The sequence below is a fragment of the Lepidochelys kempii genome, chromosome 21, assembly GCF_965140285.1.
Source record: "Lepidochelys kempii isolate rLepKem1 chromosome 21, rLepKem1.hap1, whole genome shotgun sequence".
NCBI lineage: Eukaryota > Metazoa > Chordata > Testudines > Cheloniidae > Lepidochelys > Lepidochelys kempii.
Genome location: NC_136400.1, coordinates 6,562,244 through 6,587,493, shown reverse-complemented (window position 1 = coordinate 6,587,493; position 25,250 = coordinate 6,562,244). Strand labels below are relative to the sequence as shown.

Genomic DNA, 25,250 nt, shown 5'->3' with positions numbered 1-25,250 from the left:
TCAACTGTTTTGCTAAAAGAATGCTGGAGGAACGGCATGAGGGTTGGCTACACAGGGACACTCAGGCAGGTTAGGACAAATTTACTTAAAGTGGGAAGTTAAAGCACATTAACATCCCTCCCCCCTCCTGGATATTCGCACTCAGAAGTAAAGTGGCCTTAGGTCTTGTCTACATGAACAATTAGTCTGCAGCAAGCTGGGGTGCGAATCTACCCTGTGCTAGCCTGCCAAGGACTGTTATGTAGGCCCTGCTGACATGCATGTTAACAGTTTGTTAGAGCGCTTTGAGTGGTATGAAGACGAGACTTAATGCACACGGAGAGGTTCCCATGAACAATTAACCTGTGGCAGGCTTTCCTGGGGGGTAGATTCACACGCGGCAGATAAACACTTCGTTTGTTGTAGCATAATCCTCACTAAAACAAACCAAGGGCCCTTTACTTTAGAATGCACTTTACCTCAGTGGCCTGGGGAGATTTGTTAACACCACAGAGCGAGGCACTGGATTAAGTTTAGCCAGGTTTGGATTCCTGCTGCAGCCTTGGACGAGACAGAACGGTGCTTTTTACCCCCGTGACTGAACCACCACAAGAATGTGGGTTTTTGAACTCCCTAGGGCAAACGTATATGATCTGTCTACCCAGGGTCCCCTTCATTGCTGCAGTAACTGAGCAAGTCTTACGGAGTAGAAAGGGAAGAGTTGGGGAGAGTTTGGGATTTCTCCAGCAGCCAATAGCTCAGCCCAGACTTGGAACAATCTATTCTTGGAGCATGTTGATGAGGATTCACGGAGCATCATTCCCAGCCTTCCCCTGCTGTTGCAATTATGATCATGGAAAGAGGAGCCTCTTTCCTCCACAGATTTGAGAAGTTCATGGGCAGTCATTAACTCATTACATATAATGAACGCCCCTGGATTCATGCCTAATGTCTCTCCCCTCCCACTCAATTCTTTGAGACTCATTTGCTTGCCCTCAGCTTCCCAAGGGTTAATGACTTCAGGGTGCCTCTTATTGTGTTTTATCATCCTTCAAGGATTATGTGGGAGAGACAGACAGACAGCCCAGCCTCTAGGTGGCATGGGGATTGATAGAAAGATCCATTCCAGGAGCTCCAAGTAGATCAATTGTTGATTCATTCACCCACCTCTGGGGTGGAGTGCAAAGCATCAATTTTACAAAGTGAGCCCCATAGGTGGACCCCTATGGCCACAGTGACTAAATGGGGCTCCCAAACATTTGTAAGGGTACAACCGCATGGAGTGAACTGCAGCAACTGTAAATTGCTTTGGGAGTCTTCAGAATGCAAGGTGCTACAGAAATAAGATCAAACCTCATCCAAGTGGGTAGTTACTGCTCTGTGAGAGTGCTTAACACAAGTACTTTGCACGTCCAAAACAGCTGGGCTTTATGAACCATTAAAAAGGAGGACTTGTGGCACCTTAGAGACTAACAAATTTATTTGAGCATAAGCTTTCATGAGCTACTTTTCTTTTTGCGAATACAGACTAACCCGGCTGCTACTCTGAAACGAACCATTAACACTCTCAACCCTTGGGGGGGGGGGGGCGGGGGGGAGGGCGCCAGTATCCTCCTTTCACAGCAGGAAGAACAGAGGCATCCAAAGAGGTTTTAAACAACTAGCCCACGGTCAAATAGCAAGTTAGTGGCAGAGGGGGGAACAGAACCCAGGAGTCCTGTCCCCTAAACTAACATGGGAAATTTGAAGGCCCATTTGGGATTGGCTCAGATATTCTGAATCCATGAGATACATTAACATCTATTGGGAAAGGACTGGAGGGGCAGAAATACGCCCTTCTTAGATGTAGACTAGACCCAGGACATCTCAACAAGGCCAAGAATCATGCATATGACAGCCACCATCCTGAGCAGCAAACTGGAGACTGAAGCAGTGACATACCTGACAATTTTCAGAGTAACAGCCGTGTTAGTCTGTATTCGCAAAAAGAAAAGGAGGACTTGTTGCACCTTAGAGACTAACCAATTTATTTGAGCAATATGACAATATGAGCCTTGATACTCTGAGCCGGACAGCCACTCTGAGAGCTATAAACACACCCTTATCCTCTATGGATAAGGCACAGAGCTGAAGACATGTACACTGACCAGTGGGTTACATGGGCTGCAGTCCCAGATGCCTGGGTGGTTTACGGACTGGGGTTTAAAAATACAAAGACCTCAGATGCACAACCCCCCTTCCCACTTTGTACTGTAGTGGAATTTCTAGCATTAATTAAGAGTAGCCAGAATGGAGGGAGCAGGAGGTAGGATCTCAGACTGCCCTAGAATTTCAGACCAAGGCAGAAGGGCTCAGCCTCTCTTGTATCAGGACAGGTGTCTCTCTCTCCCACACATCCAGCCCCCACTAAACTTAATAAGAAGATTAATCCCAATGTACACAGCAGCAATGCCAGGTGTAAAGCACGGATTGGGAGCTACCAACTGTGACCCAATTACAGGTGATGCTGCTGCTGCCAGGAGCCCTTGTGGTATAAATTGCACCTTGCTCAAACATCCCTTTTCTTTCTCTCTCAGGATGAGTGTTTACCAGTCTGAAGTTAAATGCCAACTTGGTTTTGGAGAGACAAAATGTGGGGAGGTAATTGCTTTTATTGGACCAACTTCTGTTGGGGAGAGACAAAAGCTTTCGAGCTGACACAGAGCTTGTCTTTCTCTCACCAGGTAGGTCCGATAAAAGATATTACCTCACCCACCATATCTCTGTAATATCCCGAGACCAACATGGCTACAACAACACTGCATACAACTTGGTTTTGGCCACACAAGTGGAGCTGGGTGAGTGAACCACAAGAGAAAGACTCACTGAACTGGAAAGGGTTTTCCATTAAAACTGGTAAAGGCACAGAGTTAAAAAGCATTAGGATAGGATCAAACCACTGATTTGGCCAAACATAACCCAAAAGCGTAGTCTTGGGACCCCTCAAAGAACCAGTGTCTCTTGAAATGAAGCCCATAACACCAGACTCACCTCCCTCCCTGGAGAGGAGCTAACAGATGATCCAGGTAAATTCCCATCTTTACCCTGCAGGAACTTCATTTAATAACGCCAGCCTGGCCTGGATGCAGAGAGTTCAGCACTCCTTGCACAAGTAATTAAGTAGAGTTTGCAGGAAGGGGGAGGTGGAGCCAACCTGTGGGCACACACAGCACACCTATGGGGTTTGGTTGCAGAGCCCTCCCTGCCTCTGATCTTTTAAACACAGAACCACAGTAGATTATAGTATTACCGCAGCACCTAGGGACCTCGCCCTGTTGTGCCAGGTGCTGTAGAAAGATAGTCCCTGCCCCAAAGAGCTTACAACCTTCATGTTACAAAGGACACTGTTCTTCTGCTTGAAATTCTACATAGATGGGTTTGAAAGCAAACTCCACCTCACTTCAGACGGGAGCCCCCCCGGTTCAGATCCATATCCAAACCTTGCTGCTCAAGCCCAGGTCCAAAACAATAGTAATACTGCTTAGCACCATCCACCTCCAAGCATGCTAGGCAGCTGAGGGAGTATGGTCATCATTCCTGTTTACAGCCTGGGGAAGCGACACTGACTTGTAACTGCAATGGTAGCGATGGGAACTCAGCACATCGGAGGATGGGGCCCAGGGCTTTTCCCAGCTCTGCTTTCAATCAAGCAGATGCCTGAAGGTGGACTATATGACTGGCTCCAATCCTGCAAGCTTTTCTATGCCAGGGGACCCCTGAATCTCCATGGAGCACCACAGGGCTCTGCCCTTAAGGAAGAGTTTGCAGGACCGAGGCTATGCTTCAGGTGACCATACATCCCGTTTTGACTGGGACAGTCCCTTTTTTAAGCCCTGTCCGGCTATCCTGACTTCTTTTTTTTTTTTTCCCTCCAGAAAGAGGCATGTGTCCCAGTTTGCTCTTGCCGACTTGATCAGTTGTCAAGAGCAAACAGGACAAATGCAAAAGTGGGGTGTGGAGCAGAGCAACATGTGGGTGGAGTGGGGGAAAGGCCAGTGCCCCGCAGAGGGGGAGGCAGGGTTGAAGGGTGGGGGCAGCATTCCAGCATGGGAAGGCGGGGAGGGCAGGGTTCCAGCAATGGGCAACAGCCTTGCGTGGGGGCCCCCAAAGGGTTCCAGCCACCGGCAGCAGCCTCCCGTGGGGGGAGCCTCAGACGAGTGGCTGGGGTGTCCCGTTTTCTCTTTGGGAAATATGGTCACCCTAGCTATACTTCCTCCCAAGGAACAGCACTAGGGTAAACTCAACATTTTCCATTCACAGGGGAGTCAGGGCTCACTGTTAGCCACACTCACGTGCACTCCATCCCCATGAGTGTCAGGATCAACGGAGACCCCCAAAACTCAAAGCAGAACTCCCTCCCATGACCGAGTGCCTCACCAGGACTCACACGGAACACCTTCCTTGCAGAAGGTGGGGCTTTCATCTGAAACTTGCTCAGATTTGCAGACCTGGCCCACCAGTGGGCTTTTAGTGCAGCTGGGGAGCATGGGGTGCCATCTGCATTGACTATTATGGATCTGCCCCTGCCTGCCCTCCGTACCCTGCCCACAACTACAGATTTAATCCAAGATTTTGGTTTAATTATTTTGACACCCTACTGACTGAACCAGCAAGAGCTTTTCACTCAGAGAAACAACAGATCAGCTTGTAAAGACTTCCTCACCTGGTAACCAGGTAGGTGGGTGGGACTTGAAGTGATTTGAAGGGAGCAAGCCAGAAGAAAAGGAGCTCCCTGGCCAGACAAAGGGAAATTAAGCTCTCAGTGGACAGGGGATCCATTTCAACAACAAAAAAAGGGCGAACCCTGGATGTTTGACATTCTTGCTGTTCCAGCTTCTCCAATAAAGCGGGAGAGGAGAGACTTTAAGTGTTCAGAGACTGAAGGATTGACTGGGTGCAGCTAAATATAAAGTGACCTGAAAAGATTGGCCGTTTATGATTCAAGCAGCCAGAGGAGGTGTGATAAATCCAAAAAAGAGAGCTACCTAAGGGACACAATCCCTGGAAGCTAACTCATTTTAGCTAGTAGCCCTGTGGCTTCTTTAGATTCTTGCAATTCCCTTGTTAATGTCCTCTCCTTATAAAAAGGTTGCAAAGCAGATTTCAATGGGTTACTAATTATTTATGTTGTGGGAGCACTTAGGAACCCTGGTTGTGAACCAGAACAGAAAGCTGATCCCTGCCCCAAAGAGCTCACAGTCGGAATAGAAAGAGCAGAGGTGGGACAGACAGATGGGAACACAAGGGAACAATACAGAGTTTAAAGCTGATGAAAGGAACTAGTAAGACAGCCTTGGAAGCTAGAGTAGTCGGGGTGACTCATGGTAGCTGGTAGAGGTGACCCCTACACACCCCCTTTGCCAGCTAACGTGTGAAAAGACCATTTGCCCTGGCTACACTAGGGTTTTAAAGCCTTTTAGCTAACAGGCTTTAAGCAATACCTTTTGGTTCAGCCTCCCCACAGACACTGGGAAATGGCCCATACACAACCTGCTGTCAGATACACCAAACTAGCTGAAGAGAGGACTCTCTTTTTACTCTGATCTCTTCAAAGCCAGGGAGTTGCAAGTAACAACATTGCTCAGACAGAGGGGAGATTATTTTTAACTCGGCGTCCTTTCAATATCTGGGTCGATCTATGATCAGCTGGCTGAGAAAGTTCCATGGGATGAATTCTCACTGTGGATAATTTTCTTAGGGAAAAAAAAATCACAATTTCTGATTTTTTTTAAAAAAAGCAAAGTAGTTTGAGTGAGATACCCCAACTAGCAAATCAATACTCTGCAGACTGAATGGCAAGGTCAGCTAGCATTTTCTCTATCAAGAAACCTGATGTCCTTACAGGAACGAATCGCTGACAGAGACAGCAGGTTGTCTGCCCTTGATGTTCTTGGCCTGCCTCAGTCTGTCACTTCTCTACCTCTCTCCTGGTTACAATACACATTCCCCTTGGACCCACGGCCTGATTCTTCAGTGCTCTGCATCTCCTCCAGTGCCACAGGGTCAAAGATATTCCCAAATCAAAATGGCAGCCATTCAGGTCTGTCCAGCCTTTCACCCACTTGGCACTAGGTATCACTGACTGTACCAACTGCAGGGCAACAGAGAATCAGGCCCAGCGAATCTCTGTGAGCCACCAAGGGTTGGTATGAACTGCTAAGCATCATCTTAAATGCAGATGAAGTGGAGGGGAAAAAGAGAGTAACAAGACAGCTCCCGAAGACTCGTTGCCACGTGCAAAGTCTCTCTTAAGCAGTTTTATTGTCCAAACTTAAACAAACCGAAACAGTTCCTCAGCTCAGCTTTTATATCTCAGGCTTTTGCTGCCTCCCCTCTAAACCCCAAGGATCCTGGCAGTCCTCTGGACTGCCTATTCCCAGGGAGAGCAGGCAGTGAGAGCCCCATATCCAGCTCAGCCTGACATACCCAGGCTTCCCCTCACCAGCTCTCTGTCTTTTCAAGCTCTGATGCCCCCTTTTAAAGCTCAACTGGGATCAGTTGACCAGTCACAAATGCACTGGCCCTGCTCTCTTCCAGGGCCAGTGTCACCCTGCGATGGGACATTACTCAGATTTTGTAATGAATAGTGTCTTGGTATTTCGCATTTGTACAGCCTCATTTATCAGGTCTCAAAGCACATTACAGAATAGGTCAGAGGGATCCCCCATTTTACTGAGAGGGCAACTGAGGCACCTAATTTCAAAGACTTGCTTAAGGTCCTGCAGTGAGTGCAGCTGTAAGTACATCTCCAGCCTTAACTGCCGGGGCGGGGGGGGGGAGAGGAGGAGGGAGGGAACGGGACAAAGGGACTTGGGTGTTGCAACACTGAGTGTCGTGGTGTCTAACTTTTATGCACCTAGAAAAAAAATCACAGGAACAACACTGCAATCCACAAAGCCTGAGCTGGCTGTCTAGGCTCTCCTTCTGATGGATGAGAGGAGAGAGGACAGGAGCCTTAGACGGTGATCCATAAAGCCAGCATGTGGGAGACCCTGATCAGGGGCCGGGGGTGTCCTAAGCCCTGCCCCCCTCACAGAGATAGACACCTAAGTCAGGACTGCAGGGAACTCTTATTGAGCCGCAAACTTGGGGAAGACGGGCACTCAGCTGGCTAAGTGCAACCATGCAGGGTCAGGAGGAAGACAGCCGGGGGCAAAGCTCTCCTTTCTAGTTGTTAGTGTAGTGGACAGGATACTCAGCCAGGATGTCAGAGACCAGCCCTGGTTCCAGTCCCCTCCTCCCTGAGGGGGAGAAGGGGTTTGAACACGGAGCAGATGTAGCATAACGCTTCAGCCAGCATCATCCTGCCTGCCCCTTTGCCTCCCCACAACCCAGAAGGTTTGATGCAGAAAGTCCTTCCAAGCAAAGGGCAGAGAAAGGGGTGTGGTAAGTGTGTTGCTACCAATGGGGTTTCCATTTACAACCACACTGTTACATTTCTAACCTTTGAGGGACATTGTTAGGATGATTATTAATTCCCCTCTCGCTGTACGCCCTCTGGAATCAAGGATGTGTGGGCAAAAGAGCGGCACGAGTGTTTCAGGAAGGGCCGCTCAGACAGTGCCAGATCCCTTTACAGCTATCAGAGTCTATTCACTGCAGCTGACTGTGAAAGACCCCGTGGAGAATAGCTCTGGCAGGCTTGTGCGGAATGAAATGGAAAACTCACCTGACCTTCTCTGACTCCCCCCCACAATCTCCTTGACCCCTCTCAAAGCAGGGGAAGAGGGAGTGACCACTGAAGAGGGGATGTGGAGAAGTGTAATTTATTGAGTCTCTCTGAATTCACACTACGTTTGCTTTGAGCCCAGGACTCCATTATCTCAGCCTCACTGGATTCAGTCAATACTTTAGGGAAAGAGAGGAAACCAAATGCTGGAAATCCCTTCCCTTTGGTACCAAACGTGGGAGGTCCAGGGAGGCTACAAGCTCCTAAATCCACCTGCAATTCCATTGCTTTCCCTAGTTCTTCGGAAAACAGGGTTTGGCACAAAGACTGCAGTGTAGAATTTGGGCACCATGTTTGGGGCTGCAGGTTGGGAAGACCCTTGCACTTTGATTTGCAGGGAGATGTTAGACCATCAGGAGGACATTGATATTAGTCAATAAAAAGGCCTTGGATTTCTAGTGCCATGACAATAGTCTCTTCCTTGTCAATCTATCCGCCATTATTATTTGTCTTGCAATAACGCCTAGAAGCCTCAACCTATAACAGGGCCCTAATGCTCACCCCAAAGAGTTTTCAGTTTGAACAGATGAGACAGAGGAAGGATTGTCCACCATTGGGGAATAGAGGCCCAGAGAGAGATGAAGGATCAGACTTTCAACTGCTCAGCATCCACAATTAATGGTAGATTTTCAAGAGAGCTCAGCACCTAATATGCACCCATTGTGCAGAGCTCTTTTGATAACCTGGAGTAGGCCCTTTCATAGCGAACCACAGTTACGGAAGTGAACAGTGTTGTATTCGGCTGCTGCCCAACGTCTGTTCAAAACTATGGTGACGGAGTCCATTCTCTTGCCAAGTCCCCGCACACAGCCGGTACTGGCTGATCCATGACTGGAATGGAATGGCTCGGCAGGCGAGGCTGATGAATGAAGCTGCTGTCAGCCATACCCTTGGTCAGCTGGGCAGGCCGCTTTGCCTGGATGGAGTTGTTTAAGATGTAAGCTCTGGCCATCTCATGGAAGATCGTGGGCCTGGTTCTGCTCTCAGTGCCGCCGGTGTGGATTCAGATGGATTCCCCTGATATCAGTACACGAGCACCGTGTAAGAGCAGACACAGGCCAGACAACACCAGGAGAGGTTTGCTGAGGGGATTGAAAAGCTAAATTGGGATGGTTGGTGAAAGTTGCCAGCTTGTTAGGGAACAGGTCAAGGAAAGAGGCTGAGATCTATTGGTCTTGGAAGGAACCCAGGAATCCAGAAAAAGCCAAAAAATGCAGAGGAGAGACAGAAAAATCAGGAGTTCTGAACTTATTCCAGACACCAGAGTGTGTTTCATTCCGGTGCCATTTGTGTATTGAACGGGTGACTCAGCTCAGTTTGTTTTATACTGCTGCCTATGTACGTCCCATCGTCTTTGACGAGCACGGCACAGAAACAAACAAGGCCTCAGGTAGCCAGTCAGTAATTATCCCTGTTTGACCAACAGAGCTGCTAAGGCACAGCTCAGCATGGCCACTTGCCAAGGCCGCATGCTGAGTCAACAACGGAGGGGATGAGAGCAGTACAGAGCGTTTGTGTTGGGCTTCTCATTCAAAGGCCTGAGTGCTTTGGAAAGGAGGCAAGTAGAGTGGGATTTTTCAACAATTTTTTTTCTTCCCCCACCCCCCCTCCAATCGCCTCTTCCTTCTAAGCCCCTTTTCAGTGGCAAAAAATATGAGAAAGAAAAAAAAACCCCTACAATTGTATGTTGAAGAACTGGGGGCAGGGGGGAGAAGAGAGACAAGAGGACTGAAAATATTTGGTAAAAGATTTCAGCAAGTCCGTTCTTTTCAAAACCTGTGAAACACATTTTTCCCCCTTCATTGTTTGACTAGCTCTAGAGACAAGCATCGTCATCTCCATTTCAACGGGGGGGAGGGGGGTGGGAACTGAGAAGAGGGAAGTGACATGACTTGCCCTCGGTCACCCAGGTCAGTGGCAGAGTCAGGGATTACAGCAGAGATTGAGGCCCGCCAGTGCTCAGGCCACTAGAAAACATTGCCTTAGAGGTTGCGTATGACTCAGACAGGCTACTCCTTTTATCATACTCTCCAGGCAAACCACTTTACCTTGCTAGAGAGCAGAGGGTGGACGGGGGTAAGGGGGAACCATAGTTCTCCCTGAGGGTGGACAGGGGTAAGGGGGATTAGGGGGTATTGTTGTGTAGCGGTTAGTGCAGAGTGGTAGGAGCCAAGACACGGTGGGGCCCCTGACCGTGACTTGCTGGGCATTCCTGTGCAAGGGAGAAATGCCAGAGCCAAGGCTCCCAATCCCAGCACTCTCATACACTGGGGAAGCTCAGAGCTGGATTGGAGCTTTGTAGCTCAGACCCATTTCCATCAAAAAGAAGCGAGATCCTGTGAGGGAGAGAAGACGTCAATCAACTCAAAGGGTCAAATCAGCCCTAGAGCAAAGAGGGGCCAAATGCACTGACCGAGATACGCCAGGGTTGAACTTGGCCATAAGAGGGAGATCTTAAGACAGTGTTGAGGGAACAGCAATGGGACTGCTACACCTACGGCCCTGCAAGCCAGCCCTGAACAACTTTTGTTTGCCCAGAACCAATTTCTGCTTCGTCATCTGCATCCAGCGCCTGGGGGGGGTCTCAGACACAACCCATTATTCCCCAGGACAGCTGAGGCTGGCCCTTGTGCTGTTTCTTCAACACAGGAACATAAACATCGCCAGACTGGATCAGACCCAAGGTCCATCTAGCCCAGGATCCTGTCTCTGACAGCGGCCAGCACCAGTTGCTTCAGAGGAAGCTGTATGAGCCCCACCAGAGATAGATAATCAACCTCCCACATTGGTCTCATCCCCATCTCTAATCGTTGGAGATGAGCAAAAAGAGAGGGGGAACAGGAGCTCCTGATCCGCCTTCTCTGTCCCAGTCATTGTTTTAGATACTTTTATCATCACCTTCCCTGTTATTCAGGGATGCAGTTGCTAAAAAGGCGAACATCATTCTGAGGGGTATGAACAGGAATGCTGTGTGGAAGACATGGGAGGCAACTTCCCCACTCTACTGGCCTCAGCTGGAGTACGGTGTCCAGTTCTGGGTGCCACACTTTAGGAAAGAGGTGAACAAATTGGAGAGAGTCCAGAGGACAGCAACAAAAACTGATTGAAGGTTTAGAAAATCTGCCTAGTGAGGAAAGGTTAAAAAAACTGAGCATTGTTAGTCTTGAGAAAAACAGTCTTCCAGTTGTTATGGGCTGTTATAAAGAGAACCAGGATCAATTATTCTCCATGTCTACTGCAGGTAAAACAAGAAGCAATCAAGAGAGAGTAAGGTTAGATTTTAGGAAAAGCTTTCAAACTCTCAGGGTAGTTAAGCTGTGGGACAGATTTCCAAAGGAGGTTGTGGAATCCGCATCCCTGGAGGTTTTTAAGAACAGGTTGGACAAACACCTGTCAGGGATGGTCTCGGTTTACTTGGTTCTGCCCCAGTGTAGGGGGCAGGACTTGACCTCACGAGGTTCTTTTCAGCCCTACATTTCTGATTCTCATCACCCTCCTGGGAACCCCCTCCAGTCTTGCAAGATCTTTTTTTGAGATGGGATGACCGGGCCGGTCAATGATGCTCAATAACTAACTAGAGTTTCACTCCAACTCCTCTGTAAGTGGGTCTCACTGCACCGTGCCTGCTCAGACTTTATTTTAAGAGATGGGCCCATGTTGTGAAGTCAGGAGCCGAACACCTCCAGGAGTCAGGGAAGACTTGGTTCTGCTTTTTATTCTGGTTCGCCAACTGTGCCCATCACCATGACATCTGACCTAGTTTGCCCATCTCCTTTCCCTCCCCTGCTCAAGTTTTTATTATTAGCAGAAGAATAAAAATGTAAATTGAATTGGAAGAGTCGGGGGGAAATAATACACTCCAGCCAGGTTCCCTCCCCTCCTCCGTGGCGTGGTAACTGGCACAGATTATATCCGAGGAGCCCCACATGACCAGGGCCCCGTATTTATATGTCAGTGTGTAAAACACATTCTGCTGATCTGCCTTTTCTCTGCCAGAGGCTGGGGGCTTCTGCTGCGCGTCTGGTCAAGCAGACGCACAAAGGGGATTAGGGAGAGCCTCTCAGCCCCACAGCGTAATCCATCAAATTATCCCCTTGTTGGCGTTGCCGTCCTCTTTAAAATATAAAAAAAATTAAAAACCTTCAGAGGCTTTTTCAAGGGACTGAAGTTACGCTTGAGCCTGAAAGACTCCACCCAGCTGCTCTAATCCGGCATCACAATGGGCTGGTTGTGAACTGAATGCTGGGGCGTAGGGAGTGAGGAGAAAGACACAGACACTGTGAAAAAGGACAGCGGCCTCTGCAAGTGTGGAAATCCAACAGGTGGCTCAGGATCTGCCCTCCCGCCCCTCCTCCCCTTTCTGTATCTAGGAACAGAAACAGCAGCGCTCAAAAGGGACGAATAATAAAACAGGACATGTGACAACCCTCCTACTTCCAGCCACACACACACACACACACACACACACACAGAGCCCGCTCATTCGCAAAAGAAGTCTGTCTGGTTTTCTGGAAGCGATTGGGTAGGGTAGCCATGCCTCAGGCGGCTCCAGTTCAGGATCTGCCTTTGCCTCTCTCAACACTAGAGACAGGCCCACGCTGCCAAGCAGGAGGAGTTCAGAACGGGACTATCCCCCGTTCAGTCACTGTGTAATAGCACATGGTCACTGTGCATTCCCGGGTGACCTCGTGGGCTTTTGTAACCCAGGGCCAGATTTTCAACAACAAAAAGAAAAGGAGTACTTGTGGCACCTTAGAGACTAACCGGTTAGTCTCTAAGGTGCCACAAGTACTCCTTTTCTTTTTGCGAATACAGACTAACACGGCTGTTACTCTGAAACCTGTCAACAACAAAAGAAGCTCAGCACCCACCATGTCCCGAAATTCCCAGCTGTTGGTAAGAAGGGGTTAATTCATATGGAGAGAAATAGGTTCCCCAATACAGCCCACTCCACCCTTCTTCCTACACGAGGGAGAGACTCTTTCAGTACTGACACTGATACTCTTAGCTAGATACAGAGGGTGCCAGGAAAGGCAGATAGGATTCAATTTGCCCTTTCCCAGCACCTTGCACAGCCATTTACACTGGCACAAAGTGGGTGTGAAGTGCTCCCGTTCTGACCAGGTAGCATTTTCAACTAGCGCAAGTGACTTTGCAAGGTGCAGAACAATGGTGAACCAGGCCCATGGGTCTCATTTCCAGTAGTGACCAGCTTTCAGGGGTCAATCTGAGCCTGAGCCACGTGGAGCATGCAGAGTCTCTGGATAGATCCCCTGGCTCATTGCTGCACCGGTTGGTTTATGCCCATTTGTAGCAAGTGTGTCCCAAACCTCTTGGTCTGGGACACACTTTGAGAGACTCTCTTGAGTAGGTTCCCAGCAGTCCTAAAGAGAGCGGTTGGGGACTTTTGTGGAGGAAGAAGGTTAAAAGTCAGCCCTGATATATTACACACACACAGCAAAGAAAGGAAATTACAAAAAAAAAAAAAAAAACCCTGAAACATCCAGTCACAGATAGGAAACTAGCTCATCATTACATTCCACAATTAGAAACATTCTGACTAACAGCTAAAAGAAAGCAGCACATGATCCAGGGATTCCACACTGACCCTCCTCCACAGACAGATAACTCGCCAGCTTAACATCTCTCCATGGTGTCAAGAATCTGAAAAATGTAAGAGGCTTAGAAATGTGAGACTGAGAATGGCAGCAAAAAAAACCAAACCACCCACCCCTGCAATTACAGAACTTGAGAGCAACCAACACGGTCAATACCAAATCCACAGGGTCAGAGGAAGTGTTGCCACCAACCAGACATTCATTTAAAAACCAGACCATTTTTGCACCACCCCCCACTAGCTAGTAAAGGGCTCAAAATAACTTAATTTCTTGGACAGATGTACCCTATGGACTAGGGATGGCTGAAGCTGGACCACTCAAATCTCCACTTAGGATGCCATGGACAAGGGCCTCCCCCAGCACACCCCTCTGCAACTTAATGTCCTGGCAGAAGGCGAGACAGCCCCAAAGCTCTTTCAGGGTGCAGGGGGAATTCCAGTGTAAATCAGATCTGCCTGGGGAAACATAGGAGATTTGACAGGTCTTTTTACCATGATCCACTGCATTACAAAAAATAATGCTTCCACAGATTGCTTGAGGGAACAGGCCAGCACTGGCCATAAAAAGGGGTTAGGGAAGAGAACAAACAAGAAGGAAACTTATAAAGTGCCTGTCCCTCTAATTTCCATTCTTGGAAACACAATAGGAAGGAAAACTAGTTCAGATGGAACTAAACTCAGTCTCTTCTTCCCAGCTGAGCAATATGTGCTGAAGTCACACTGAATTGAAGTTACACTACTGGCAAGTCAGCCCTGGCTCCCGCGGCATCCGCATTATCGTTGCTTTGCTCATTTATGATGATGAGGGGAAAAAAAGTCTCCAAGACTGTAATCACAGCTGTGGGGGTGTTAGTGGTTATCTTGTCTCGAGGCCACATTGCCTGCGAACAGAGCTGGGAAAATAGGAAACGAGAGCTGAACTTCTTGTTTACAACAGGAAGGTGGATACTGCACAATCGGGGATTGAAGAGCTTAAGATCAGCCATAGTGAGTCAGACCAATGGTCTATCTATCCTGTCTTCTGACAGTGGCCGAGGCTAGATGCTTCAGACTGAACTCACCGCTGAGCCAGCATCGTGCCTTGAACTCCCAGCACCAGCCTTGGGGAGAATTTGCAATGCTAGAAAGCTGCAGTGCTTGAGACATTCCACCTGATGTAGTTAATTGCCAGACGAATGGCTCTGTTCTGCACTGACATACAAGACATCCTGGCTGGATTAGTGAAATGATTTGTGGTTCTCTGGGAACACAGCAGAGACAAAAGGCTCAAACCCCGTGAGTGGTGGCAGAAGGGAATGACTCATTAGCCTTAATAATACCCCTGCTGGCCAATTCAGAAGTAGCAAGTGGATTCCAGTAGCACTCCCTCCAAAGGGAGTTCCATTGCAAGGCGGGGAAGGCGCTGTTTGCGAGCACGGTCTTGAGGACTTCGTGGGGAAATCTATCTTTTGCTAGACACAGAGGACCACCACTGGGGGTGGGGTGCTGTGGGGTGGGCATGACAACTATCCAAAAATCATCCAGGAAAATCCCAGGGGAGAGTAAAACAATGGGCTCAAAAAGTTATACAGCCCTTTGTGCTTGACATTTCAAGAGTGTGATGCCATGCTTTTCCTTGGAGGATCCACTTTGAATCTCAGATGCACAAAGAACAAATAGGCTCTTTTGTAATCACATCGTAATTAGTACATTTTTTCATGGTAATTTTCTGGTCTGCAATTCGAGTTATTTGCGTTCCTGCTGAAGGAGCCTGATGCGAACATATCTTTCGGCATGCCCTTTGACCTCCACCGGCAAGTTGGTGGGTTTCTCCCTCTCCGTTTTCAGTCGCCAAAATGAAATCGTGGCTTTGAAACAGACAAAAGACCTTGCCATTTGAGGACTAGCCTCAAGACAGCTGGAAGCAGGAGGCTTCCATAAGTCCTATCAGACCAACATGAGTGTGTGAGAAGCAGGTGGACTGGGCAATGAACCATAGTTCTCCCTGAAGTGTCTGGGATTTACCCTCCCCTGCCACGAAAAGGTGTTAGAGCTGTTTTACAGCCCCCTTTATAGCACCAATCCCTTCATTTCTATTAATTAAGATTGTGGCGGTCCTGGCATCATCCATTCAGCAGGTCACAGATCTTCCATCAAAACGCTTTTCTGATGAAACAACGGCTTTATGACCAAAACAAACATTTTCAAGGTGGTTGAAATTCTCCAGCTTTTGCAAAAACAAACCAAAGATTTTTACCAAAATATCAAGTTTAATCAAAAACCTGAAAGAGGTTTGTGGGTAATTTGGGGGCAATGGGGTGAGGAAGAACAGGATTTTTCAAAATTTCAAAATTTGGCATTTTTTTAAAAATGATTTCAAACCATCATCAATTCCCATCTCCCAGGGATTTAATAGACAGCAGTAAGAATTCACATGAGGCTGCTGCTTGCCTCTACGTACCTGGAAGGAGATTTTCACCTTTCTAAAGAACTGGCTTTCGGCTGGGATTTCACTTAAGCCCTTGACATCCAATGGGAATTGAGCACCTAACTCCTTTTACATGCCTGTGTAAAAATCTCAGCCTTACTTATTTAAAGTGAAGCATGATACATTTATGAATGGGAATACATGACGGGGTAGCTTGACGTAGCAGGGGACTGGACTCAGTGACCCACGAGGTCCCTTCCAGTGCTGTGTTCTTATCAGGGTGATAAGTCCAGAGAAAGGAGGATCAGCCACTTAGTCCAGGAGTGCTCTGAGCCAGAATTGGGGCTCATCTCTTGTTGCGCACGCTTAACACGTTAGCATCGCACTGATACAAAGTAGGCTGCGTTAATGCAGGGGGCATCTGCTGAAGATGGCAGACGGGCGAGAGCTCTCTTACAACTACGCTGTGTTAGCAGGATGTCAGTGACGCGCTCTCCATTGATGGCTCTCTTTGGAAAAGGCAGGGTTTTCTCCTCCTGCAGGCATCTTAGCCTCCTGCTGTATTTACTGGGGCAAAGTTCAATGTGGATACACATGAAGGAGAAGGAGACCTCTGGTGAGTTATGGATACTTCTGCATCACTCCCCAGGGATACCTCTAGCACACAATCCGGTCAGTTTCCATTATTGCAGGAGCTGGACATTTCCACTCTGCCCACTGCAGCCACAAAACTACTGCCCGTTATTAAGTACCTGGCCTAGGGTTATCACCGCAGCCAAGATGACCAGGAAAGAGGACACATGCAAACCAGTACCCAAGCTCGGTTTCAACTGGTGAGGCGGATAGCTAGAGTTCGCTGCTCTCGCCTACAAGGCTCATGCCCTGCTATGAACGGCATGTGCGAACAATGATGAATGGGAGTATCAGGGGGAATAAGAGTGGGCTGTCTTCAGAGAAATTAAAGATGAAAAAGGCCCTATTGCATCATCCCCCCCTAGGGGCTAATGCAGGACTGTTCCCAAAAGTACATTCTCTCGTGCTTTGTCCAGTCTGGTTTGATGTGTCTCAAGCACTGAGGTTGTCACCATATCCCATGGGCACTATTCGACAGTCTAATAGATCTGAGAGCTAGGAAGGTTCTCTCCTCAGTACCAAGCACGAGGTTTCCCCCTTCCCTTTCCCATTAGTCCAAGTTATATACCCTGTATGAGTCCTGTGCCCCTCCACTTACATACTCCCTTTACATTCTTGTAGGTAGGTACATCCAACTCCAAAGCTCTACTTATACAACTGTGAGCTAGTCCTCATGAAAATCCACCCTGTCAGCCCACTGATCATTTCAGTTACTCTTTTATACCCAGCCTGGGAATTTCAAACACTAGCCCAGAGGTTTCATGGGAAGGGAGTACTCTAATTTTCAAACAAGCATCTTCATGCTTCCTCCCACGCTGCCCCTCAGCTCCTCCTTAACATCCGCATCGCTCCCTCCTTCTCCTCCTTAACTCTCCTTGGGTGTGATGCTCACCAAAAACTTGACAACAGTTAGGTTGCTGTTGTGCTGATTACACCGACCAATATGGGCTTGTTGTTTCCTTGTCCTCCCTCATTGGTCTGTCTGTATCCATCTGTTGTCTCATCTTATACTTAGATGGCAAGTTCTCGGGGACAGTGACTGTCTTTTTTTGTTCTGGGTTTGTACAGCATCTAACGCAATACGGCCTGGGTCCGTGACTGGGGCTCCCAGGTTTTACAGTAATACAAATAGGATATGTAAATAGTTAGATGCTAGTTAAACACATACAAGAATATGTAAGCTAAAGGCTCAGAAACCAAAAGGCAAATTAAAAGAACCCAACATTGGATTAAATCATGTATTTAAAAAAAAAAAAAAAAAACCAAACAAATCACCAAATGATCTTGTGATCTTTGGGACCATTTTTTTTTAACTCTTGAGATTGGCAGTCCTGGGATTCTGGCTCTAAACAGCTGGAAATCAGTGCCACGTTTCAATGCAGAGGTACTTTCCCCACACAGACACGGAACAAGGTCTTGAGAACTGGACTGGCGACTGTGATTTCACAATACGGGCATTTAGAGGAAGAGAAAAATGTTTATTCTATGCCTGTACATCAAACACCTGCTTACTGCAGAATATGTTCCAACCTCCCTCTGCCACCAAGACAAAGAAGCCATTCGGGCTACAAGCCTCTATTACATTTCTTATTTTGCCAGACAATATTCATAGGGTCTGCTTTTTCTCTTATGCAGATTAGCAAAAACGTTAAATATTTTCAAACTAAACCAGGAACTGACATTTGAGGAGATGAAAACAAAAAGGGCCACAAGTTTAGAGACCTCCAAGGAGCAGCATAAAAATAACAAAGAAGTTTTTTAGTGTTCCATGTAGTTATATTTCACGATCAAGCCCCTGGGTGGCTGAGATGTGAAACACACAGGCACCTCTCTCACTGCCACTCTTATTGCAGTGAGTAATGCCATATTACACAAGCAATACTATGATTTAAAGGAAGTCAGAGTTTGCTGCACTGAGTCTTAAAACACGTATGTGGGGTTTGATTGTGAGACACAAGCCACATGACAAGGAGCCCTTGTCTTGTTTTTTTCCTGTCCTCTGGATGTTCCATGCTTGTGGAGATTTTGCTTGCATATCCTAAAGTGAAATTCACACACATACTTCTAGGCAATATTTTCCTGGTGCAACACCTATTATTTCATGGATGCCTTCAACTGTTTGCAAGCTTCTCTGCTATTCTTAAAGCAAAGATCCTCCCAGGGACACCTCCCGTCCTTGTCTCTCAATCCCAGCCCTGGACCTTCTCACGCAGAAACTACAGGGCTTGGTTATATGAAAGAGTGACCCTGGGACAGCAGAGATTAAAATAAACCTTACAAGTGCCGCTTTTTAAATTTCCTTTCCCTTCCCTCATTTTACTTCTGCACCGCTTATGTCTTCTCCCAGGATCCAGGGCTTTACACTGATTAGTAGCAATCTTGCCCTATATTGTTTCCTCCGCTCTGCTCTTATCTTTCTCCGTCCCTTGCTTCTGTCCCACTCCAGTTTTGGAGCTGTCCACAAATCTGATCATGGTTGAAGTTACACCAAAGAAATATGTGGCAAAGACAGACATGAAACAGCCTGGCAGAGGGCAAAGAGGGGCTTGTGATTTTGTAAGTGTTAGTCAAAACAGCTTTTAGAAACACTACAAACAAAAAGAAAAGGAGTACTTGTGGCACCTTAGAGACTAACATTTATTTGAGCATAAGCTTTCGTGAGCTACAAACAGAGTCCTGAATTGGGCTACAGCTAGGAAGAGTCCATGTGGAGTGAAAGATGCTGCAGCATTGGGGATCACCAGAATTATATGGTTTGAGAATTTAAACACAAAATGAAACTGAAAGGTAACAGATTTAAAACCGATCAAAAGGAGAGACTTTACACAATGAATAGTTAACCTGGAGAACTCACTGCCATTGAGTATTATTGGGGCCAACCAAGAGCTTAGCAAGAGTCAAAGAGTGGATTAGACATGTATATGAATAAGAAGAACATCCTTTGCTACAAAAGCTAGGATTCAAATGAAAGGGGTATGAATTCCCATGCTCAAGGAATGAGCCAGCCATTAACTGACTGGAAGGAACTTGCTCCTAGACACAAGTTACTCTGCATTGTCCATTAAGAGGGGTTTTTTGCACTTTTCCAGAAAGCATCTGGTGCCAGCCATGGTGGGAGTTGGAATCCTGGGCTACATGGACAAGTTGTCTGATCCAGTTTGGCAATTGCCAGCAACATATACTGAGAAAATAAAACATTACAAATTACGAACAGGATGAGATTTCCAGAGCGCGACTTCATAGAGCTGCACTCCAATGTCAGATTTTCCTTTCGAGAACACACTGGCAGTTACTCTAGTAGTCGATTGTGTGAAACTGGCACAGTGTATTAGGTTCCACCCACGGTGAACTTCAACAGAGAGGTGGAGAGGTATAACCAAGGGAAGACTGAACCTTTGAGTGCTCCAAACAGAAGTACGTTGTTAGATTAAATGATTAAGAGTTTATTTTCAGCATCTGTATTTTGTAGTTACTCATTCAAAAATAAGACAGCCCCAGATTTTATAGAAGATTTTATTTTTATCTCAGAGTCTGATGATATGCGCTTCCCTCATGATTTATGTAGCGAGTGTTTCTGGCTGCCAGCATCAACTACAAATGCAGTCATGCCATCCCCTTGCCCCTCCTTCTAGAAGATCTTGCTGATGGAGTTTCCTTGTGTGTTTGTCTGGAATGTATTGTACAGAATTCTATGTATTTCTGAATCAATAGAATTCTTTAGGAATCTCTCTCTTATTCAGATTTATGTATGGAGAATCCCTAGCTCTGGACACCTCCAACACAAATCCATAGGGCTTGGGCCTTATGTTATCGGTAATGCATCCCAAGAGGTTTCAATGTTTTTTTCCCAAGCAAGCGCTCTTTTGTGTTTTAAACAGACCCCTTTAGAGATGTGGCAAGATATCATTGTGGGAATTGCCGGACAAGATCAGAGCTCTGTCCATCTAGTCCAGTATCCCTTCTACAACACTGGCCCGCTTCAGCGGCTTTGGAGGAATAAGCCCTGCAGTAGATTCTTATGGGAAACCCTCCCCAGGGGAAAACTTCCTCCTGTCTCCTAGTACTTAAAGGTTGGTTTATGCCCTGAAGCATGGTGTTTTATACATCAAACTCTCCCATGCCGAGCTCTCATTTCTTTCTTTCATAAAGTTATTTATTAACAACTCTGGATATTCTTCTTAGCCATATTATGTCAAATCCTTTTAAAAATCCTCTTTAAGTCCTTGGCCTCAAGGATATCTTACGGCAATATGTTCCAGAGTTTAACTGGGCAATCTCAGCACAAGACTAGGAGCTAGGAATCCCTGATTTCTAACCCTGGCTCTTTCACTGCAAGTATCTAAGAACCACTTCCCTTAAGGGTAGGAAAGCTACCAAGGAACAACAGGAAGATGCGAGAAACGACCTGGTGGCATGAATTGATCCTTTATGACAGAAAGAGGCCTGCAGGTACAGTGAGTCACTTAGAAGCTGTTCAAAAGTTAGCAGGTAAGATTTTCAGAAGTGCCTGAGTGACTCAGCAACCCAAGTCCCATTCTTGAAAGTGACTTAGGCACCTATGTCATTTAGGCACTCTGAGAAATAGATTCTGAGTAAAATTGCCAAAAAACTCCCAGTTAAGTTCTGATCAAGTGTCACATACACATCTCCCTGAACCTTTATCTAAGACTGTAACCACACCTGAACTGAACCTTGTTTGAGTTTGGTTTATTCCTTTTCATTATCCATGAACCTTCCAGCTCCAGACAGGGAGTAGAAATGTTGTTCCTGAAACATTTCCGGTCCAGTTTTGCAGACCAAGTGGCTTTGGAGAAGCACTGAAATCAAGCTTCCTCTCACTAACACAAAAATCCTAATTCCTTACATTGGTTTTCTATTTGATCAAAAGCAGTCACACATCGGTGGGGTCCTACCGAATTCACAGTCCATTTTGATCAATGTCACGGTCGTGGGATTTTTAAAATAGTAAATTTCACGATTTCAGCTATTTAAATCTGAAATTTTAAGGCATCGCAATTGTAGGGGCCCTGACCCAAAAAGCAGCTGGGGCAAGGGGGGAGAGAGGTCGCAAGATTATTGTAGGGGGGGTTGTGGTACTACTACCCTTACTTCTGCGCTGCTGCCGCCAGCCACAGCGCAGAAGTAAGGATGGCACGGGATGGTGTTGCCACCCTTTCTTCTGCACTGCTGCTGGCGAGGCACCACCTTCAGAGCTGGGTGCCTGGCCAACAGTCGCTGCTCTCCGGCCATCAAGCTCCGAAGGCAGGGCAGAAGAAAGGATGGCAAAACCATGACCCCCCTAAAATAACCTTGGGACTCTCCTGCAACTCTCTTTTGGGCAGTTTGAAAAAAACACTGGTCTCCCCCCGTGAGATCTCTATAGTATAGGGGAAAAGCACCTAAAAGACCAGATTTCATGGTCCGTGACGCATATTTCATGGCTATGAATTTAGGAGGGCCCTACACATAGGGAAACACGAATTGGTACCTTACTCAGTTAAAGCAGCGTGCCCATCAAGAACTCAAGTCATACCAACATTACTAGTTTTGAGACATGCTTGTTTTCTTTGATTCGGGTTAATTACAGTATTGGCTGGTTTGTCCCTGCAAGACTCCCAGGATTCTGGAAAGTCCAGATTCATCTCTCTTCTCCTAGACTTTTCCCCCTTCTCTCTAAGGTTTAGAACTAACATATATAACAACTTCTGGACTGCACAAAAGCAGCCAGAAAAGCAATGCACAAAACCCACAAAGAACAAAACTGGGTAGGACGACGGACGGACACACACACGTTGCTTATCAGCTCTACCTGAAGTGACATTCTCACCTATGCCTTGCACTTTTACACCTTCCATTCCTGCTGACTAAAGCTACTTCAAAATTTTTATATTAAAAGCTCCCTGTCTCCAGTAGCCTCATTGTTATTATTAATGTTACTTAAAAAGGCACCAGGTCAGACTGCCTTGTCAAATGCCTCAAGAGATGTAGGACACATTTATCTACAGAGACAGGAAGAGCGCTAGCCCTCAAAATCTCTTCCCTCCTTAGGAACGAGCCAGTTTCTGTGGTCTCTCTCCCCCTTGACAGATGAGGAGTGTGTTAAAAGCATGTTGTTTGCTCTATGCAGGAGAGGGAAAGGCTGGAGTATGTCAAAACGGAATATATATGTATCTATATTTACAGTCACATTAGACGACTGACAAACTTCAGCAACCCCACGGTTGTTCCACATAGTTCAAATTCCTGGTTGGCTTTTTAACTAACTAGCCACCGCACAACACAACGCCGGGGAAAGGAAAGCGCTGAACGGTGATAAGGAACGCACGAGATCCAGGGATGAAGTCGTTTCGCTGCCCAGTAAGAAAAGGAATGACATTTATTTGTAAAAAGAAAAAGAAAAAAAGCCACCTAAAGGCAGCGTGTGTCCTCCTCGGGCAGCCCCAGCACAGAACCGATTGTCCCCCCAGGGAAGCCAGGAAAAGACAGAGCACAAAGCGGAGGGCAGCGGATGTCCCCCCCAAATACCGCCGCCCCTGCCAGGGATGAGACTGGAGCCCCCGCGCGTGGGGGGCAGCCCGGGTGCCCCCGGAGCAGCCACCGGGTCCCACTCACCCGGGCGGGTCTCCTCTGCCCCCCGCGGGGCCGACACCGCCCCCGGGAGCCCCGGGCGTGGCCCGGAGCAGCCCGGCCCGGGACCCTGCGCTCGCCCTTTGCCGGGGCTCTCTGGCCCCTCGCCCCGGGGGGGCAGCCCCGGGTGCCCGGGAGAGTCTGAGCCGCGCCCGCTGACAGCCCCGGCGGGCAGGGGACCCACACGCGCGCTCGCCCTACCTTGGAGAGGGGCAGGGGGCTCGGCCCGGCTCCGCCCGGCTCCTCGGCAGCTGCCCCGCTCGGCTCCGCGCTCCGCCGCCTTTTAAATCGCCTCGCTGCTGGACGCTCCCAGGAGCATGCGCCGCCGGGGCTGGGGGGGGAGGTCCCCTGCGGGGTGTGGGGGGGAGATCCCGCGGGGGGGGGGGGTGAGGGGGTATCCTCGCGCGGCCCCGGGGCGGGGGGAGTATCCTCGCGCGGCCCCGGGCTTCCTGGGGCGTGCGGGGCTCCAGCCTGCCCTGCGCCCTCGTCTTGGTATCAGCCCAGAGGACGAAGAGAGCCTCTTGCTTTTCCAACAGCTGCCTCCCTCGGCCGCTTAAAATGCACGAAGCAGCCCCCCCCCCGGGGCAACCCTACAACAACACACCGCAGGGCACACCGCCCCTCCCGGGGCAACCCTACAACAACACACCGCAGGGCACACCGCCCCCCTCCCTCCCCCCGGGGCAACCCTACAACACCACACCGCAGGGCACACAGCCCCCCTCCCTCCTCTCGGGCAACCCTACAACACACCGCCCCCCCTCCCCCCGGGCAACCCTACAACAACACACCGCAGGGCACACAGCCCCCCTCCCTCCTCTCGGGCAACCCTACAACACACCGCCCCCCCTCCCCCCGGGCAACCCTACAACAACACACCGCAGGGCACACAGCCCCCCTCCCTCCCCATGGGCAACCCTACAACACACCGCCCCCCCCCCCCGGGCAACCCTATAACAACACAGAGTACCCAGCCAGGTGCCCTCCAGCAGCCCTACACAGATAACCCAGCAGAAGGGTCCGGTAGGCAAGGAAGGCCTTGTCATGCCCTGCTCAGGCCCCCAGTCTGATTTTGTCAGGAGGAAGAAAAGGAGTGCTTGTGGCACCTTAGAGACTAACCAATTTATTTGCACATAAGCTTTCGTGAGCTACAGCTCACTTCATCGGATGTAGGAGAGACTCCCAGGAAAGGAATGCCAGGGCCTCCGTTGACTCTCCTGGAACGGATCTGGGTATTCCTGACACTTGAACAAGCAAATGTGCTGGATCTTTGCCACTGAACTATGTAGTCTTAGGTGGGTCCTAAGTCACTTGAATTGGGAACAAACTCAACTTCCACCATGGTTGATTCTAGTGCCAGTTACACTGGGCTCCAGCCAAGTCACTTCAAGCAAGTAGATCAGCAACATCAAACGTGCTGGATCCACAGCACGAGACTCCGTCAATCCAGAAGGATCCTGAGACCTAACACCCCCTATATTGGTGCTGGACGACTTCACTCAAGTGGCACACCAGCTAACCATGCCAGAACCGTAGCACCCCACTTGGCTGACCCAGACCCAGGAACAGTAATGCCTTGTCTAGCGGGCATTGAACCACTTCATCAAGTGTTTCACCAGGGTCCGTGAAACTGGCTTCCAGGCACTAGACTCAGTTCAACAGGGATGAAATACCATGCCACTGAGCAACCCCACAATAATAATACAGAGTACATAGACCCATGGCCCCCATGCAACACTACAACAACAATCCAGGGCATGCAGTCTCAACACCTATGACAAGCCCTACAATAACAAATAAGAACCACAGAGCCCTTGAACAAACTAGAAAACACAGCCCCCCAATGCCTAGGCCATCACCAACCCTACAACAACAAACCAATGTGTCATTTTGAATAATTTAACCCCAATTTTTTTTAAATCCCTGATTGTGAATTATCCACAGTATTGACCTTCCCCCCTCCCCTCTAATCTGTTCATCATTTGTAATTGTTTCAACTGAATGCAAACACATTTCACACTGTCGGCAGTTTGTGACCTGTCCCCTATTCATTATTCATGGCGTGTGATTTGTTGCTTAAGTCACTGGGTATATATATATTTTGCTCTTTGATTGGATGCCTGAATGGAATGATTTAAGGAATAATGAATGCTCTTGTTCATCCAGGAGTCCCCTCATCCATATGTGAAGACGGGCGCCCGTACGAAGAACAGCCATTC

The 25,250-nt window shown here is 48.2% G+C and overlaps 1 protein-coding gene across 2 annotated transcripts in view; it reads right to left on the bottom strand.

Annotated features, from left to right (window-relative positions):
• SLC45A3 (solute carrier family 45 member 3) overlaps positions 1-23,313 on the bottom strand; it is a 39,937-nt gene extending 16,624 nt beyond the window's left edge. The window contains exon 1 of one of the 2 annotated variants that reach the window (XM_073320081.2): positions 23,233-23,313. The gene's annotated coding sequence lies outside the window, so the exon portion shown is untranslated. Of the gene's footprint in view, positions 1-3,009; positions 3,091-23,232 lie in introns of those variants that run through there. The other variant, XM_073320083.2, reaches the window with a different exon arrangement.
• Positions 23,314-25,250: the final 1,937 nt, after the last annotated feature.